The following is a 21,382-nucleotide window of genomic DNA, read 5'->3' as shown; positions in this document are numbered from 1 at the left end:
AAACTAACTCCTTTCCAGTCCTGGGAGGAGCACGAGGAATGTTTGTGCAGAACACTTACACACTGCAGCCGACACACTAACCGACATACAGTTTGGAAAGCTCTGCCCTAAAGAGATGAGAGGAGGTTTTTAATCTGTGGGCACCCCCAGATAACCAGCTTGTTGAGCATCCATCCTGATTTGCTTGCAGGGAGGTTGGACGTTGGCTATTTAGTAAGCATCCATTGCAATTTGTCTGTGGGGAAGTTGGATGATGCTGCCTCAAGCAAGCATTATCCCACACTTTCCAGTGAGTTTCCCCATCACTTTCCTTATTGCAAATAGTCTGATCTTTTGAGGAAGCAGGTTTCTTTGACAAGACCTTCCAATCTATTGCAATTGCACAATCTCAATTTGCTGGCATGTGATTGAATCCCAATCAAAATTATTATTATTATTATTATTATTATTATTACACCCCTCCTTCCAAAGGAGCTCAGGGCAGCAAACACATCAACAAAACATTTCTTTAAAAATTCATTCTAAAACAGGTTACAGTTAAAACATTATAAAAGCAAATGAAATTATAAATATTATTTAATCTCTGGGTTGCCAGGAACAGTGTGTTTCATTCATCAAATACCTGGGTAAACAGGAATATTTTCTAATTCCTCATGAAAGTTAGTAATGGCAGAGGCAGAGACACCACACCAGGGAGGGGAATTCCACAAATGGTTATCCACCATTGAAATGGCCCTGTCTTAGCCCTGTTACTCAATGCCAACTGGGCATTACCAACAAGGCCTCACCTGCTGGTTGTAGGGTCTGATTTGGTTGATACTGGAGAAGGCACATGTTTGTGTAATTGAGTTCCAAAACAATTTAGAGATTTATATGCTTATGCTAACACCTTGAATTTAGCTGGGTAACTCACTGGCATTGTTGCATCGGGCTGCCCCATTTACCAGCCTAGCAGTCACATTCTGCCCTAGCTGCAACCTCTGGTCTGTCTTCAAGGGCAGCCCCACATACAGTGCATTACAGTAGTCTAGAAGGGGAAATCACCAGTGGTGGGCAGAAGCACTCCTGGTCACAGATGCCACTTGAGATTCTAGGGACAAGTTGCATTACTTCCATACTAAAAACCTGTTCCCTCAGGGGGAGTTCAACCTAATTCTTACACAGGGGAACCACCTACTACTGCCAACATTTCTGTCTTATCAGGATTCTGCCTTGGTTTCATTGGCCCCCATCCAGTCCTTCACTGCTTCCAGGCAAGTCTCCAACACCTCCACAGCATCTCCTGATTCTGACACAACGAAGAGACAGAGCTGTATGTCACCCTTGAGTTTCTCCAGAACAGTACAATGTTCAATGGTTTCAAGAGCTACTGAGAGGTCAAGGAGAACCAACAGGATTGCGCCACCCCCACCTCTCTCCTCAACATTGCTATCAATCAGGGTTACCAAGGCTATTTTGATGCCCAACCTGCGGCACGCCAGCCATCTTGCCCAGGGAGCCTGCACCCCAAATGCTTCTATCTCCCTGCAGTCTGCCCTCTTTGTTTCCTCAGTTTCTCTCTCACATTCTCTCTTTGCTAGAGAGAATGTATGCCCCACATGCTTCTTTGTTTTTTCCTATTCAGAACATTCCAGAATGGTCACTGGTGCTGCCAGGGTAGGACTTGGGCAGTGGCGTAGCGTCGGTTGTCAGCACCCGGGGCAAGGCAAGTAATTTGCGCCCCCTAACCCGTGGATTTGCGCCCCCTAACCCGTGGATTTGCGCCCCCTAACCCTAACCCCCAGATGTTGCGCCCGGTGCGGCCGGCCCCCCCTGCACCCCCCACGCTGCGCCACTGGACTTGGGAGCAGAAGAACTGAGCAGGCAAGCATCCCAGGCCAGTGCAGAGCTTGTCTGAGGTCTTGTTAGAATAAAGTTAAAAATTCAAACAAAAAAAGCAGTCAGTACCTAGCGGGGGGGTCCTGGGCAACTTAGCCCTCCGAGACCCTGAACAAGTATACCAGGCTGCCCAGGGGCCTGTGCAGCAGGAATGGCTTACTACATTTTGAAGTGAAGCAATACATTTTACCATGTAAATTGTCCCTCCACCCTCACCCACCCCCAGACCTTTAAGTTCAGAGTCTAAAATTACTTGTGGTTCTACAGCAAGAAGAAAAATATGTAGGAAATGGCTCCCATGGGGACACATCTCCTGAATATCATGTGTAATTATGAGCCCTTTTTGAAGTCCAAGTCTCTGGCCAGGTATTGCCTTAAGCAGGGAAAGACAACGTGGTGCCCTCCAGATGTTTTAGACTACAACTCCCATCAGCTCAGCCAGCATGGTCAGGTCAGGAATGATGGGAGTTGTAGTCCACAAAATCTAGAGTCCACCCCATTGCCTAACCCTGCTTTAGGCAATACCTGGCCAGAGCCTTGGACTTCTAAAAGGATATGTAGGTAACGTGGCTCCATGGGAGCCTAGTGTGATATTCTCCTTCAGAGAAATCTGATTAAGAAACTCATGAGAATTCTCTCTCCCTCCCTCCCTCCCTCCCCGTCTCCTGTAGCCCTATGTGACCTCATTTGGCATACAATAATTGCTCAAAATAATACCCAATGGCTGCAACTTTTCAGCAACTTACTACGGCAGACCCTGCTAATATTAAAAGAACTTCAAATTATCTGAGTGTTCTTTGATGTGTTCCTTTATTATCCTATCCTGCATAAAATCCACATTTTGGCATTAATTTTGTGAGAGTTCTTTAACAGCACTAGTTTGTGCATGTTGAATGTTTCCTTGCATGCCTGCATAATATGCTGGCCACCCTGTTTTCCAGGTTTGCAAATGAATGCTAAAGACAATGGCCCCAATCCAGAGAGCTGTGAGTGAAGCAGAAGACAACATCAGGCACCCACGGCTGTGGCTATGTTATAACAGAGCAAATTTTTTTACCGCACCAATCACCTGTTGGGCAGGGGTAACCCAGTGAGGGGGACTGATCCTGATTCCATCCTATTTTACAGTGATCAGTGCTATGAAGGACCTCGTTCAGAAGCACCTCAAACCACCTCTGCTTTTCTGGTGGTAAAGCTATGTCTCCTTACATACACAGACTGGTATAAGGATTGAGTCCTGCCAAGACCTTGAACCTGAGGCCTCCTCGGAGGAGATACAAGGGAAGCAGGATCTTCCAGCAGAGCTCCACACTGCCAATGAATTACCAAGGGATCTAGATATCCCTGCCAGCTGCCTGACCAGCTCTCACACCTCAGGGCCAGAGGAGCAGAGGAGATGGTGAGTCAGACAGGAACTTCAGAACCACTGCCAAAGTGCCCATCTAGCTCCACATAAACCTACTTAGCAGGAGGGAGAAGTGCATGGAAACATTCGCTCAGATTAGGGTCTGGATGAGAGCCAGAAAGGGGCGGAGCTTCCTGCTCCTATATAACTTCTCTGTCTGAGCTGCTTCATTGCCAAAGCACTAGTTGTCTCCCAAGCTTCAGCCTTCCTGATCATGGGAAATGGACAGTTGGAGGCACAACTTAAGATTCAGGGAGTTCCCCTCTCCTGTTTTGCTTGCAACAACTTTTTGTGCTGATCCAGTAAATATTCCAGTCATAATAGGTATTCTTTCCCAATATCTATCATGCTAACTTAGTACTGGGAAGATTAAAGAACGACTAAATAATATTTTGCAAATCTAAGTGAACTTAATTTAATCCAGAAGTACAGTGGTACCTCAGGTTAAGTACTTAATTCGTTCCGGAGGTCTGTACTTAACCTGAAACTGTTCTTAACCTGAAGCACCACTTTAGCTAATGGGGCCTCCTGCTGTTGCCGCGCCGCTGGAGCACGATTTCTGTTCTCAACCTGAAGCAAAGTTCTTAACCTGAAGCACTATTTCTGGGTTAGCGGAGTATGTAATCTGAAGCGTATGTAACCTGAGGTACCACTGTACTAGATAACACAGTTTCCATCCACTACAGCCCTGTGGACAAAAACATTGTAAGAGCTGGCTGTGAGATGAACATAACAATATAATGTATCTGTTGTCTGTGAGTGCATCTATCCACCTACTACTGCTGAATTGCTCCACCAGTGAAGAGATCCCACCAGAAGGCTGACATGGTGGAGAAGGCAACGAAACATGCTTAGAGGACCTGTGACTCTTCTCCTAGGAGAGAGACAAGCACACACACCACCCAACACACCATACCAGAGAACCACAACAATAAAGAAATGGGGCTCTAAATGCAGGTATAGGCATGGCCTGAAGGTATGCAGCAAATTTGCTGAAGATGAACAACTCTGGTTCCAGGCAGTGCCTGGATGGAAAACTGCAAAGGAACCCTATTTATGCTGCATTGAGCTCAATGACAGGAGAAAGGTGAAATAAATTAATAGTGATTCTTTCTTTATTATTAGACACATTTAGATAGGCATTCATTAACAAGAGTTCTCTGGACAGCTCACAAAACAGAAACAATGAAAGACACTCTAATACTATTAACAAACTGATTTTAAAAACTGAAACTATCAAAATATCATTAAAAACTCAATTAAGACCTATCATGCCATCTGCAAAGAGGAGACCAATCTTGCATGTCCGAAAAATTGCAAGATCTAAGGGTTGTGTTGCAGATTTCAAACATTCCCACCATTTAGTGCACATGACATCTTAATATTGCTAAATATATACAAAAAAGTAAGGGCAACACAAGCCTGATTAAATGTTATGGGAGCATCAGAGGCTCTGCCATTGTGAAAGTGGAGCAGGAATGAACCCTGGTATAAGAGTCTATTGAGAGTAATAGATATAGATATACACACTCATCTGAAAATCTAGGTAGAATTTTGCATAGTCAGAGCCTAAATATATATCCACATAGAAATATGAAGAAGAGGGAAGGAAATGTTTTTTAAAAAGCAACCTTAATAGTATAGGTAAAGGTAAAGGTACCCCTGCCTGCACGGGCCAGTAGTGTCCGACTCTAGGGTTGTGCGCTCATCTCACTTAAGAGGCCGGGAGCCAGCGCTGTCCACAGACACTTCCGGGTCACGTGGCCAGCGTGACAAAGCTGCTCTGGCGAGCCAGCACCTGAGCAACACACGGAAACGCCGTTTACCTTCCCGCTATAAAGCGGTACCTATTTATCTACTTGCACTTAGGGGTGCTTTCAAACTGCTAGGTGGGCAGGAGCTGGGACCGAAAGACGGGAGCTCACCCCGCCGCGGGGATTCGAACCGCCGACCATACGTTCGGCAAGTCCTAGGCACTGAGGTTTTACCCACAGCGCCACCCGCGTCCCACCTTTAGTATACTGCCCCCCAATACTATAACTTGCCTCTTCCCACACCATTCCCCTTACATGCTGAGTTCCTCCTTTTCTATTTGTTATGTTTAACTCTTCCAAAAAAAAATGAAGAATGAATGCAACTGTTGGGCTGAAACTGAAGGGCCCACCATCTTGCAAGCTACACAGACATGTCTGATTTCTGTTTCTTATGCCAATTGAAGAAGAAGTGTAGACATTTCCTTCAAATTTGTATCCAAAGCTTGCAGCTATATTTCAAAGAGAAGCTACTGTGGCTTTTCTTCTACCAATAAGAATCACAGATAACCCAAGTTGAACATGCTCACTTGAAAACATTATCCATCTACCAACATTCATAATTTGTGCAGGAAGGGGTGGATGGGTCATGGCCGCTGACCCACTGGCACAGTGTAATGGCTGAAAGAATCCACATGCCTACAAAATGTATGTGCACATTGTAAGGGAACCTTTGATAGGCAAGGTCCCCAGTTGTGTGGACAAAGCCCACATGTTTACAGTTCATGTAGGCTCTTTCAAACATGAGCATGAGTAAGGCATCTGGGACGTCTAAATAATACTTCCATGTATTTCAAATCTTCTACAATACTGATGAGATTTTGACTTCAGCGCTGATGTGTTGCTGTAAAGAGGATTGTTCTGCACTCCAGATAACGAGCAGAAAACACTTAAACGTGGTCTATCCCTATAATTATTAGGAGTAGCTTTGGTTTGCTATTCTGGAAGTTATCTTCTACTTAAAATACATCCCTCAATATCATTTTTAAAAAGCACATATAGGTATGGTAATAAAGAAATGTATTCAAATTTACTGATTATTAATCAGTTTAGAGTTAATTAATTGACAAGCGCTAGCACTCATATATTTTAAGCTAAGCAGTACTGTACTCCACAAGTCCTCAGGCAGTTGCTTTGAAAAGGTAGGCCTATGAATGTAGGCAACAAGATGATCAAGTTTGGAATAGGCTACACTTCTGAAAAGAAAAGAAGAGAAATCACTAAAAACAAAATTTCCTAATAAAGTATTTACAGCTTTATTGTTTTGGACTACCTAGAAAGTGAATTGGCTTTGGGGGTTTTAAGAGTGGTGGTGGTTTCTCTTACTGCCCTCCCAACCTACATGGCCTTATGCCCATATCCGAGCTTGCAAACAAGTATCTGAAGAAGTGTGCATGCACATGAAAACTCATACCAAGAACAAATTTAGTTGGTCTCCGAGGTGCTACAAGACTATCTATCTATCTATCTATCTATCTATAACAATAATTGTTATGTTCATTTTAGCAGGCTATATTTAGCACATTCCCCAGCATATACTTCCAAGGAACGCAAAGGGTTAACCTTCCACTACTCTTCAGAAACTTTGGGGGAACTCAAGAGAACATTAAGAAGTCTTCTTTTTTAAGTCTGAAAAATCATGTAGCTGCATATTACTAGACCTGCTTGGATTAGGGAAAGGACTCAGTTGAAGTTTTTCTGCTCTCTGGCTAATCAAGGTGCCAAAGTAACTGATCCATCCCTCTAACAAGAAATCGCCTTTCATTCCCTCTGCAGTAGATTTCTTGAGCTCTCCTTTTAGGTTCATTTGTACGGCCCAGACTCTTGTCACTTAGAACTCTTGGGAAATAGCACACTTGACTTTTCCATGCGTGCATTTACAACCCAGAACCTCTGTTGTCTGCCTAGCAAACTTGCCATGAACACCCCCCACCCTCCAACCCGGCGTCGCACAAGTCCATACAAAACACCACGACAGAACTACCTTTCCAACTTTTGCGCCATGAAATATCTCGGTCTCTTGGTGCCTCCTCGGCAGGAGGCCAAACAATCTATTGCGCCACTGCTGCTCACTAACGAGCGCCGGCGTTCACACAAGTATCGAAAACGCGGTTACATCGCGTGTGCGCGGGCGCCGCGAGTTTTTTTTGGGGGGGGGGTCGGGGGGGTGCAGCCTCGGCGAACTGTTGCCGCCGCTGCGCGCTCTTGCCTCGGCGCCGCGAACGGGGAGAAGAAAAAAGCGAGCGGGAGCCGAGCAGCTCCTCCTCGCGCGCGCAGGAGAAGTTTGATGTTGACAAACTTCTTGTGGCAGCGAGACTGTGTCAGCACAACTTCCAGGAGAATGAGAGAGCTGCTCTTGCAAAGGGCGGCGGGAGGCGGCCGCCGGGACGGAACAGCAAATGCTATTCAGCCCGAGCAGTTTCAAGCCGCCCATGCTGGGGAATTACTGTAGTCTAGCTACGGCTCTTAGCACTGGCGCTGGCTCTGTGTGTGTGTGTGTGAGAGAGAGAGAGAGCGAGTGAGCGAGCGCGTGCGTCGGGAGAGGAGAGGAGGAGGAGGGAGGGGGAGGCTGCAGGCAAGGGAGCCGAGCCGGGAGCTTTCAAGTTACTTCGCTCCAGCCTTGCCACAGCAGAGGCAGACGAGGCTTCCTGTGGAGCGAGAGCGGCGCCTCCTCTGCTGCTTTGGGGGCTGCGGCCCCTGGAGTCGCATAGCCCATTTTTCTCTCACACACACACGCGCGCGCTCTCTCTCTCCTCTCTCTCTCTCTCTCTCCCGCACCCGAAAACTCCCTCTTTTGTTTCCCCGAATAGGGCTCTCCAAAAATGTATGTTCGGGCAGACTGACAGCCGGGGTCAAGAAACAGCTGTTGGAGTTAATGTTCCTTCCTCCCACTTCGTCTCATGGTGGTGCCCTGCCAAGAGAAAGTGAGAGAGGGAGGACGCGTGCGCTGCCGTTGCCCGCCTCAGACAGGCGGTTCTGCTCGGAACGAGGAGGTGGCGCGGGCGCCTTTGCACAGCCACGGCTGAGGCACACAAAAACGCGCCAGATGCGCGGCAGAACGCGCGCGCACCTCAACGCGCAGACACACACCTTTGGTGGTCCAGTCTCCACACACACCATATATGCACACACACAACCACACACACGCAGACACACACACCCCCGCCTCCAAGCAGTACTTTGCAGGACTTTTGTGCCAAAAGGGCACTTAGACGACGTCTTCTTAGAAGTTCGTCCGCTTCCCTCGCCCTCAGTGACACACGTGCCAGTCGGAAATGAGTTTTTCCACGTTGTTCTCAAATGGGTCTGGGAGGAATTGGGCTGCTGCCATCAGGAGAAGCGGGCGGGTGGGGGGGGCGACGAGGGCGATGCATTTCGTTTACAGTGGCTGATTCGCCCTGAGGCTTGCCAAAACTCTTGTAGGTTTGTACAAGACAGGAGTACAGAAATAGTTTGTGGAGAGGTTTATAGGCTTTTGCATGAGCCTGCCTATCGTTTTCTGAGCCCAAAGCTGAACATGTTGCAATGTTCTCGTCAGGCAACGTTGCTGCCGGCGAGTTGAGCACCAGACCTCGCGCCGCCCCCTGCAGGTCTGGCTGCGCATTCCACCGTTACATTGATCCAGTTCTAAGTAAGAATGACTGTGTACTTCCACGTTTTTGGGTATTGTGTTTTTTTGAAGCAGATACCAGTAGCTCTCTTGGCTCATTATGAAACAGACCAGCCAAAAGTGACAAATAAGGTGATACCCTTTTTAAACCAACTAAATCATCACAAAGAAATAACCTTTTGAGTTGAAAATTCTTTGTCAGGCTTGATGGGCCGTAGCGATGGTGGGGAGACCTTGCTGATTATCAGTAATAGCAGTCTGGGGGAAAGTTTAAACTAGAAAGAGGGAAAGAGTTAATACAGGCTTAATCAAGTAAGGTTGCCTCAAAGGCTAGATGGACAGAGAAGCAAGGCCTCTTGCTCACTCTTTGCAAATATATAAGCCACTAGTTTCTCAGTTCTGCCTCTAGCAGTAATTGGAACTTACTGGCCTCTTACAAGGCAGAATAAATAAAATATGGCAGTTCTTAGATTAGCAAAACTTCATTTGTAAATAGCTAGTGATTCGAGGACATCTAATCCTTTCCAGCCACCGTTTTCTATCACTAAAAGATTGCCTCCTTCCCCACATACTCAACCAATCACATTCTGTAGGAAAGGGTATTCTGCAGATCCATCTACAAAGAGATCTGTTCCACACAATGCTGGAACTGGGTGTGTAGTGTGGTGGCAAATACCCTTTCGAACTCCCTTCCACTGTGTATCAGACAGGCATCTTTATTGTCTTTTCAATGCCTGCCCAGGACATTCCTCTTTCAACAAGCCTTCTGAACTCATTATCCCAGTTGGCAACTGCCTTGGATTTGAACTGATTTTATCTATGTGCTGTTGTTTATTTAAACTGTGTGTATATTCATAATCGTTTTTAAAACTGTTTTTCTACATGCAATTGTTTGAACTGTTTTTTTTAATATATGTAGCTGTTTTGTATTGTAAATCAGTTATGCTACTGTGTTGTAAATCACTTCGGGATGCCTCAAGGGAAGAGATTCATAAATGAAATAAACAACAACAGCAAAGGTTGTCTTACTCTGGTTCTAGGAATCTCCTCTTCAGCAGCTAAATTCAGGATTCTTCAAGGTAGTTTTAAAATTGAATGTAGTCATGTTGGTTCATTAGAAATAATCCAAAAGTAATATCAGAGTAATGTCAAGCTACTTCTCTGCTGCGGACAAGCATTCCTCCCAGTGGTGCTTCCTACTCCAGGCAATTATACATCTTTCACACTGTTCCAGCTAGAACAGAATATTAAAAAGGACAAACACTGGATAACTCTTAGGAGGCATTGATAGAAAAAAAAAATGTTGGAAAGAAAATTAAAGGCATGAAAATGTTTGCAATAAAAGATTGTGGCAACCTGGATGTGGGTTAAAAAAAATAAATAGAGCTATATGCTCAAAGGTACCCAATAAGGTGTTATTGTCATTTTAATGCTTCCAGAAAATGAAAGGAAGAAGGTGGTGAAGGTAATACATTTTACTGGAGCAATGTATAATGTTAAAAAAAAAAAAATCAATATCTTTGTACTGTTTTGTATCCTATAGAAGTAAACATACCAAATGTTGTTGTTGTTTTTACTGGATTTACCTTAGGTTGGTAGCTCAACCCTAAACCTGAAAGTTCCACTGATTCAGGCCATTTTAAGAAATGTCAATATTTCCTTTTAATTTCCCAAACTTGTAATTCAAATGGTAATATCTTAGAGCAGGATCAAAGTTAGCATTTGCAAATCAAATTGATTTAAATGAGATAGAAATGAACACATGCTTAAATCACCCATTAAAATCAACGAGACAAATATACTTAGCTTTGGCTGGATTCTGCCATTGGTTATTGAGTATAATGTACATTTGATTGATTGAAACTTAGATTTTCTGCATGTATTCAAGAGCATAATCTTCTCTATCACTGATTGCATGATACGTCTTTGCTACAGAAACATACATATGCTTGAGCAAAAATGTTTTTTCTTTATATAGTATGTAGAGGCCTACTGCCAATAACAAGCTTAAATTACATGCTTAAATTCTATATTTCAGAGAAAAGAGTCTGGAACTGGAGTGGACATCGTAAGAATGCATATTTATAAGTGCATGTTAATCAAGCGTTTATTTTTAACTTGCTCGAAACATAATAATGTGATCAAGGGTGAGTTGCAAACTAAGCTTCAATGCAAGCTGAGCTATATCAGTCCCCATTACCTTCTCAGATGTTCTGCTTTCTCACACATTGCCAATCTTTTAGCACTTTGTGTTTAGTCCTGGGTAAGTAGTGATTCTCAGATTGGTTCCTCCCATTCCTATGTTCTGGGCTGCTTTCTTAACTCTTCTTAACTCTGCCACTCATTCCTAATTACTGCCTTATTTTTGCTAACAATAATGGATAATTGGTTACAGATACATAATAAGAGTGAATGCTTGTGCTTTTTAAAGGCTATAAAACTCCTAGAGCCTTATGCATTTTATTCTGTTCATTGAACTTTCCTCTCTAGTTAACCTAGCTTTGTCTTCCCACTTATTAAGTGCTTGACTCTGAAGGTAGCCTACCTGCTATTAATACCTAGTGCATCTGTATCTCTCACACATGAGGCAGCTGAGGAATGGAAGAAGAAGAGGTCTGAGTAAAGCAGGGAGAGAAAGAAGTAGCAGTTTTAAACAGGGCAAATATTTGAGTAGAATGAGAAAGCAGTTGAAAAAGGCTTTCTTGTGTTAGCTGCTGCGTTGTGTTCATCTCCACTATTTGTTAAAATTTTAAAAATCCCAACCTTTCTGTGTTCCTCCCTTCCCAATATATTCACAGCTCTCCCATTGTTTGAAACGACCACACTTAAAAACCCTCTCAGTGCCTTCTCACTTAATTGGACCTTAGGCTGTGTTTACCTTGTCTTTTGCCTATACCTGTTTGACCATGGAACACCTTGATCATGACCTTGGGTTGCTTTGACCTTACCTGACCTTGATTATCCCAACTGCAACCCTGGACTGGCCTTGGACACTGCCTTTTTTTTTTTTTTTTTTTTTTTTTTGCTTTTGTTAGTGCTTCTGTCACTGAGTTACCTTGATGGCTCAGATTCCTGTCTAGAACTGGAGAATCAGTCAGTTTCAAAAGATGACCCTCAGTTCCAGCATTATGAGAGAGGAAGAAAACCACCTTTCTCCTTCCTGAAGGATGAATTAGGAGGGTAGATAATAGTATTATCTGGGACTTGTGGGGGGAAGATAGCAACCAAGAAGGACTGAAGCATAGGGAGTCTAGTCCTGTTTTCAGCCACGGATCTAGCTGTGTGTCTACCTGCCCCACACCTGATGTTGTATGTCAGGTTTTGGACATGTGGGTGTGGTTTGGACCAGAGGTTTCCCACCTCTAATGTAGATTGTTCTGTATTCTGTGTTAAGATTTTAAAGAAATTCTTCTTATATTTTCCATTTCTCAATATTTATCATAGTGTTCCCTTTTTCTTTTCTTTTTTTGGTATATTCCAGCCAAGTTTCCCTCCACACTCAAGCAATTTAAAATACACACAAATGTATAACCTTCACTGTGTGAGGGACGGTAACTTCTGAGCTCTGGGAATTGGTGATCCAGTCAATGTTTTCACTTCTTATTTATTTATTACATTTACCGGTATATCTTATCTTTTCTTTCAAGGAGTTCCAGGTGGTGCACATGGTTCTCTCTCTCTCTCCCTGTTCTATCCTCACAACAACTCAGTGGCGTAGCGTGGGTTGTCAGCACCCGGGGCAAGGCAAGTAATTTGCGCCCCCTAACCCGTGGATTTGCGCCCCCTAACCCATGGATTTGCGCACCCTAACCCTAACCCCCAGATGTTGCGGCCGGTGCGGCCGGGCCCCCCTGCACCCCCCACGCTACGCCACTGCAACAACTCTGTGAGGTAAATTAGGCAGAGAGAGTGCCCAGAGGTCACCCAGTGAGCTTCATGGCTGAATGGGGATTAGAACACTGTATCTGTTTGATCATGGAACACCTTGATCATGGCCTTGGGTTGCCTTGACCTTACCTCTCACCTGACCTCACCTCTTACCCAGATCTTATTGCAACACTCTAACCACTACACTACACTTGCTTCTTTTCTCCAGAAGGAGGGGGCAGAATAACTGCATAGGGACAGGAACTGGTTGAGAGTAAGAATGCCAACCCAGAGAAGCTACCCTGGCAGTTGGTTTTACAGTTCCATTTTAATGCTTGTATCCTAGATGCGTTCCTTATATTTTGAAGTACATGTTACAGGTTCTTTCCCATAACTGAAGGTGCCTACTAAAAGCATTAAAAAAAAAGGCCTTCCCTGAGGTGTGATCCACCCATTTATGGAATATTAATTTCCCATTTGTATAGCTTTATTGTTTTTTCAAATTTGTAGGAATGGTTTGCATTGTTTGTAGAACTTTTTTTGGCATTTTCTCTTATTTTCCCCATGCTGTACACCACTTTGATGATTTCAGGCTGTGAAGTGGTTTACAAGTTTATTAAATAAAGTAAATAAGTCAGTCAGTAACTCCTAATAGTTTCAGTGGCCTGGTGCCTTTCAGTCCATGGGGTGTGCCCGCAGTGTATTTCAATAAAAGTCTGGCCATTGACTTGAGTATTCCTACTGCTACGGTCTCTATTGTGAGATAAAATTTTGCCTTATTTGTGCTCCATGAAGAACGTGCCTGAACATGAGCTAAGCAATGACTCAGATAACTATACAGCAAAACTGAAAATACAAGCGATCAAACAATTTGGTATCATCATGCCAAGCCAAACACAGAAATATAAATCGTTAAATATCACTTGATGTGAACAAAATTAATGACCTACATAAAACTTTGCTTAATTTATTTTAGTAGCTTCTTGGTTTAAGAATCCCACCTATGAAATTAAAGGAAGAATAACCAGATTTTCAAGAAATACAGGACACAAATGATTCCTTTACTTGAATCAGACACAGCAACTTTGTGCTTATCCAGATATGACCTTCAATAACTGCAAGTGCTCCCTCTCTTCACAGAAGGGCCTCTGATCTTGCTGGAGGAAGGGGGGAATGTGGTTTTTACAGATTCATGCTTCTCCCTGCAGCTCCCAGCACCACCGCTTTCCACACGGATCGCCATCTTCTTGAGTAGCTTTGTCCCCCTCTTCTAGCAGAATAGAACTCCCTTGCTGCAAGTCTAGATCCAACCCACTGTTCTTGGTACACAGATTTATGAAGGCATAGCTGAGAAAACTCATGTACACATGGCCAAAACTGGGGTGGGGATGACATATGTGTCCATGTTACCATGGTGGGATGCAGGTTCCCAACACATATGTGCAGTAAGATAGGCAATGTGGAAACTTCAAATATGACTATGCTTTTCTTAACTATATATAGAACACTGTAGAAGTTTATGTATGAGGTGACCTTTATAAAGCTACTATATCTTTCACTGAACAATAAGCATCCCATGATGCCTCATTCTGGACACATATATACTTGACTATAAGTTGGCATTTTGGAGTCATTGGCTTCCAGGGCCTCATTCAGAGAAAGACTCCATGATTGCTGTGAACATAAGAAACTTTATAGTGAGTCAGACCATTGGCCCATCTAGCTCATTACTGTCTGCACTGACTGGCAGCAACTCCTCAGGGTTTCAGGCAGGAAGTCTCTCTCAGCCCTACCTGGAGATTGAACCTGGTCATTCTGCACACAAAGCAGATTCTCCACCACTGAGCTACAGCCCTGCATGCTACACCATTACAAATCATGAGGGTACAGCAGTATCTTTCAGTACAACCTTATTTAGTATTGCTTGATGTTAACTGAAACTGCACAGCATGCTGATATATTTATCTGATCAAAACAATGAGATGGTTTTAATGAAAGCCCATGCTGTGCTCTGGTTCCAAAGAAGAACCCACAGGGCAAGGCAGGTCAGTTCTTGCAGAACCACAGAGAGCTCTGTGGCTCCCAAGGGTTGACATTTAGCTAAAGCCTTTAGAACCTCTCCTAGGCTCCTCCTCCTCCTCCTTTTCTCAGAACTAGAGTTCCTACAGTGCCAGTCCTCTGGCCTCAGGACAGGCACATCTCTTATGTTCTGCCACCTCCCACTTGGTATGCTCCCAGTCTTGTTAGACCAGTGGGGAAATTTGGGAAATACTTGGTTCTTCAGACCCAGGAAGGCACCCATCAGGGTTCTGGTTCTATGGGCTCCAGTGCAGGAGAATCTGCTTCAGGGGGATACTGTCTGCCAGGTTCAGATCCCGTGTTTCCCTGATCACCAGCATCAGGCTCAGCGCCAGGAATCTGGTCTGGCTCCTTAGCCAGTGACTCTGTAGCCACTGGTTCAATATCCTGCTCACTGCTAGATTCCAGGCTTTGGGGGATGCTGCACTCTATTCCCCCCACCCAAGAGTCAGTCCTAACTAGGTTCGCCCCACCTCCTCTCACAGTTTTTCCTGAACAATTTTTATACTTCAGGAAAATTTGGGAGTCCCTGCTAATGTGTCCGGCTTCTGCATAGATGGTGCAGGTGTGGTTACATAAAGATTCATACTCAAAGTATTAGTTTGCTGTTAGCATATAGGAACAATCCATAACTGATACAGAAAAATAACACCATTTTGTCAAAAAGTAGAAGACAAGGATTTTATTCACCAGATTTTTTGCACGATGCTATGGAAAAATAGGATACATCCTTTCATTTCGATGAAAAGTAGAATTTGGGGTAGGCTTGACTCATCAGGAAAAAAATTACTTACCAATGGTGAGGCAACACCAGTGGCATATCATTTAGTCCTGAGTACCGGTATATTATTAATGGTGCAACTCTGAGACCTAAAACCAATTAAAGTTTTGCCAATGATTTAAAATTATCAGGATTGTGCTCTACTAGCCTGTACCATGGTTGTAGCCAAGGGGGAGCAGGGAGGGGCAGCTGTCCCCCTTAAATCAATAAAAATCAATAAAAATACATAGCTAACTGAGGTTCTCCCCTCCCCCCCAAAAGGCCTGACCCCCCAACAAAATATCTGCCCCCCCAACAAAAATCCTGGCTACGCCCATGGCCTGTACTTAGGCCTGTAGCCTTACTAAGACATAAGTAATTAGGACATAGGTATCCCCAATGCTTTTCTTGCACATTGTCATGGCACATGGCATTATAGTGGTGTGCAGCAATGCAAGCATGTGGCAAACAGATGTGGCTGTAAAATAGTTTCCACAACGGTATCCAAAAATGAGGTGGAATGCAAAATACTTAATACTTCTCTATAAATCATTTAATAAGAATATGAAATAAGCTAAGCCACATATGTGTATATCTACACATACATTTTTATTTCATCTTTAGGACTCTGTGTTGCTATTATAGTTGGCAGGTCAGGCCCTGCTCCGAGTACCTTAGAGTTCCCATATTTCAAAGAGTAAAAACCAGGCAGCCCTAGAGTACCTTCACTTTGGTGGAAAGAAATATCAGCTTCAGAGAGCAATTCTTAATTTTCTAAGGCTCTAGATCATCATTATTGGAATCCCTGACAGAGGAAGTACAGAGCTGTTTCCCTTACTGCTTTTCATAGTTGATACAAAACAGTCTTAGTTTGCAAAGTGTTTAGGTGCTGTTAGGTGTTGTTTTGCTGTTGTGCGGATTTGTACTGTCATAGTTCTAGGGGGGGCTCCCCCTAAACCAGAGCTTTCCAAACTTTTCATGTTGGTGACACACTTTTTATACATGCATCATTTCACAACACAGTAATTCAGTTTTACTAGCAAACTGGAGGTTAAACTAACCCCTTTCCAACCCCAGGAGGAGTGTGGAGAGCGTTCCTGCGACACATCTACACATTGCAGCTGACAATGTGTCTTCACACAGTTTGGAAAGCTCTACCCTAAACCCTAGGATTGAATAAATGCAGGGACACAGGCCCTGTATGTGTGCCTGGGACCCATGGGCTCTTGCCACCGCTTGGCAGAGAGAGAGGCAGGCACCCAACTTTTGTAACAGTATGCTCATATTAAGTTGTTCTTAACATTCCCTGTTATTGTGAGTCACCTTGAGCTGAGGAAGCACAGGATAGAAAGAGTCTAAATACATAAATCAACCAACCAGTAGTATTATCTTCTCTGAAGCAGACTCATTATCAGACTTTGTACCATAAAGAAATTTCACTGCATTCTGTTACATCCTGTAGCTCCTTGTCTGTAGTAACTCACTACTTCTTCCTGTGTTGTGAGTTTGACAGGGGCCTCTACTTATCAGCAAAGTCCTAAAACCCATGCCATTACTCAGGAGCCTATTTCACTATGGTCGAAATTATTTGGGTCTGCCCTGCAGATACCCAAAACACAAAAGGTCCAAATATAAGGCATCATTATTTTCAGGTATGAGAATTTACACCCAAGTTTGAAATTCATGGAAGCATTGTATTAGATTTATCTATTTTAAGGTAAAGGGAGCCCTGACCATTAGGTCCAGTCATGGACGACTCTGGGGTTGCGGCACTCATCTCGCTTTACTGGCCAAGGGAGCCGGCGTTGTTATCTAATACTACACAGAATTGGTTCATAATTACATAACTGTTTAGCTTTTCTTCAGCCATTAAGTCAAATCCCTTACTATTCCATTGCATCCAACAACTGCATCTTTAGGTTGCACAGTTAAAGTGGAGTTTTGCAGTACAGAAAGTGATAGGAAAATGCACTGGAAAGTAGTGGAGAACAACTGCATGCTGTGATGTTGTATAATAGCACAGCAAACAGATCCAGATGGCTGCTTAAGAAACAGGTCATCTGGAAGTGACCTTAGACCCGTCTGTCAGTACCATTTTCTTATGAAGTTACAAATGCCTTAACTTGGTTCCAAGATAACACACCACAGAATATTACCTACCCTTGGCTTTCAGAAGTTGTGTATAAATACTCATTGTTTACCACCAGAGTTGGCCATACGCTGATTTTTGTTTTTTTGTTCTCACAGGCCAATCCCTCGTGACTTCCTGTTTTATCCAGCATCTCCTACAACTTCCAGTATCTTGCAGTTGCATGATTATTTGCATACCACAAGACTTTTCACCAGCTCAATGTCTGTTACCTTTGACAAACACATTGTCAAAGCAACTGTCTGCTTTAGAGGAAAAGCTCTGTGTCTGTTCAGAGAGAAATTGTGTGTGTGTGTGTGTGTGTGTGTGTAAGAGAGAGAGAGAGATGCATACATTAGGCCATTTCTTTTTAGTCTTTCCCCTTGCACTGGGGCATTACTGTATATGTGCATCATGAACAGAAGAGATTGTTAGAAAGCTTCTATAATTTGCAGAACCAATTAAAGAAAGCTTGCATGCTCTGGGGCACCAAAACCTGATATTTATAACTTATAATTTGCAGTATGTATCTTCTTACAGATGGCAGGGCCTAGAAGTTCAGATAAGTCTGCATCACATCATGGCCAGTTTGTTAAACCGAGGTGAGTGTTAGATATAGATTAGGCTATGCCTTCTGCCACTTTGATCCATGCAGGGCCTCTCATTTGATCTTTCCACAGACTGTTCAGCCATATACCAAGTATTTGTTTCCTCACTCTGCATAATGTTACCAGATCTTTTCATATGTACATTTAAACTGGGTACATTTCATCTTCTCTTTTATTACCACATGTTTCTGATTTCATGCAAAATGTATGTTTTTACTTCTTTCCTAAAATATGATATTCAACCAGCAAGATTACTTTAATGTTCCCGCTAAATGTGCCTGCCGTTTCTTTTTTCTTTCTTTAATTTAACAATTGTATGAAGTGTGAAAAGCCTTTGACCATTTTGGTGAAAGACCTGATGAGCAGGAAATGGAAAACCTCTGCCAAGTGAGCATGAAAAAACAAAAGTAAGGAGTATTTCTTTCCCTCATCACCACCACCTCCACATAGGAGGAAGGGAACACATGACTGGACTTCAGAGAGTGAAGAAGAACTCATGAAAATATACTACAATTTCTTCAGCAGGATAGCTTTACATAATAAAATACCCACTGATGCACAGGCCAACATAACATAAACAAACTTTAAGGGCTGTATCCAACTTAGGATTGCTCAAGAGTAGAACCACTGATATTAAGTTAGCCATGTTTATTAACTTCAGTGGGTCTACTCTGATTGTGACTAATATTAGATGCAGCCCAAAATGTATTTTACCCTTTGAGCAAGAAACTATAGCATGATCGATGGCCCTTGGTCTCTTCCAACTCTATGATTCTATGATTCTATGATCAGACTGGAGAAAGCGTCATGATTTATTTACTTTCTTCCCCAGAGGAGCTGAAAGTTCCTTATTTATGGTTCACAGGCAGTCTCCCATCCTGAGAGCTTGTAGGACTAGATATGGTTTGTTTTAGCAGTAGAAGCACGTCATGTTCCTTCAGACTATTCTCTGCTTTAGAAAACAGGGCAGGAGACAATGGTATAGATGGGGAAGTGTGGGAATTTTGAAGTCACTTGACTGCATCAAGTTACAGGCTAGTTCCAAATCACGCAGGTAATATGAGGTTGACTCCCTCAAGTAAGGGATCTGAACAGCAATGTCCTAGAGCATACCTGGCATCAGTGTAGCACAGAGTAGACATGGAGTAATAACAGTCATGGACATTGAATAAGACATATTTCAGTCAGGAAAAAAGATACATGGATAGAAACAGGATGATAAGAGGAATGGGTAAGCATGAAGATAAGTTTGATGGACGATGAAACACTGCAAAAATCTAAAAAAATCTAAAAACACTGCAAAAATCTAAAAACACTGCAAAAATCCAAAATCTACACGATGAATCTCCTACATTGATATTGTTGAGAGTTTGGGGGATTCCATTGTTGAAGGAACCAGGCAAGTTTCTTGGTGAGTTAATGGCCCTAACTATGGGCTGTTATTAGTATAGAAAAGGAAGTTGCTTTGTGCCAGAGGGGAAATGGGTGGGTCCTCTCCCTCACCTGGATGGTAGAGAGAAAAACAAAAGGCTCTGTGTGCGAGAGAGAGTGGGGGCTTTTATTTTTCTCACTACCATCCAGGTGAGGGAGAGGGCCTGTCCATCATAGGCTCAGGTTATATATGTGTGTATATAAACCATATATCATAAAGACACCACGGTCTCTGCTGTCCCCCATTCACCTAGCAACAGACTAGCAGAAACAGGAGATCATTCTGAATGGGCAGGGAGGAAAACAGAGCTAAAGGATGGAATGGAGATATCCAGAAAAGCACAGGGCCTAGAAGGAAGACTTATCTTGCCATCTGTCACAAATTATTTAATGGGTAAATTATTTAATGGGATGAATGGGCGAGTCTCTATTCTGTTTTTTAAAGAACCCCTGTTCACATTTTTAATAGAAAAGAAAATATATTTGTCTCTTTATAAGGTAAGCAGCATTAACATCACTAGTATGCAAGATTAATGTTGCTTATGGAAGAAAGAGGTTCACAATCAAATCACAGGTTTGCTGCTGTGCAATTCTAAGGCATTAGCTTTGCTTACAAGACAATAGGTTTAATCTCCATATTCTATACATTCTCATTATACATCTTCTGTCAGCAAAATTAAATTAGACAACCTCACTATTTGCATCATCTCGGTATTAATGCTATTTAGAATATAAAGTGTTCCTTTACTTTGTGCTTATGTTCCTGTTCCTTATCACAAATCATTTTGCTCTGGAAGGATAATATTACAGTTCATATATGGCAACAGTACTATTGCTTTTTAATATTTTCTAATACAAAATGCTGTTTTAATATATCATATTTTCCCTTTTATTTACAAGCAAGTATTCCATCCTTGCTGAATGTATGAAAGGTAAGCAGGCTGCTCTATAATCAAAGAATCATAGAGTTGGAAGGGACCCTGAGGATCATCTAGTCCAACTCCCTGCAATGCAAGAATATTTCGCTGGATCAACCCGCGACCTTGGTGTTATCAGCATCATGCTCTAACCAATTGAGCCATCCAGCTTAGGCAAAACTCAAATTAAACCAATGGAAAGCAGGCAAAACTTTTTCTATTTTCACTTTATCTATTTTAAGGTAGCTGCTATATATTGTAAGCAATTTACTGTCTGTCCAGGTTAACTGTTTTTGCTTAAACTTTGAGAAGCAGATTAAGAAAGACACATAACAAAAGTGTCAGAAAGAGTATGTGCCATCGAAGAGGACACACCAAGACAGGTAGCTAAAAGCTAAGTTTATTGCCTCTCTTTAAAGAGAAGCGCATAGCAAACCCCTCATTCTATGCAGTTAAAACTAAGCCCCATACCAGCTAGTGAGTAAACCATATAATGACACTATCTGTATATCAGTCAGACCTGACACAGTCCAATTCCTCATCAGATGAAGTCTGAAGACATTATGGGTCTCCTGACTACCCTATACACCTAAAGCATCTTCAGAGAAGTGATGTCAAAGTTTCTAACTCACCTGCAGCAGCTGCCTTGCCTGTAGCATAAAAGAAGGTTTAACTACCTCCCAGGCACAGGAAATGCCGAGCATTAGAAGATGCAGGCACAGGCAGCCACCCATCAAGAGAACACATGCTTCTAAGACCAGAAGAACCAGAATTAGGGACCTCCTCAGGGAAAAAAAAGGATGTCTCAGAAGCAGGGAACCTTGAAGGATGAGCTAACCTGCTGCAGCTGTGCAGACAACATAAGCTCCCAACTGAAGACTTAGTTGC

Source organism: Podarcis vaucheri, assembly GCF_965113315.1.
Source record: "Podarcis vaucheri genome assembly, chromosome: 11".
Taxonomy (NCBI): Eukaryota; Metazoa; Chordata; class Lepidosauria; order Squamata; family Lacertidae; genus Podarcis; species Podarcis vaucheri.
This window is presented reverse-complemented; position numbering follows the sequence as displayed.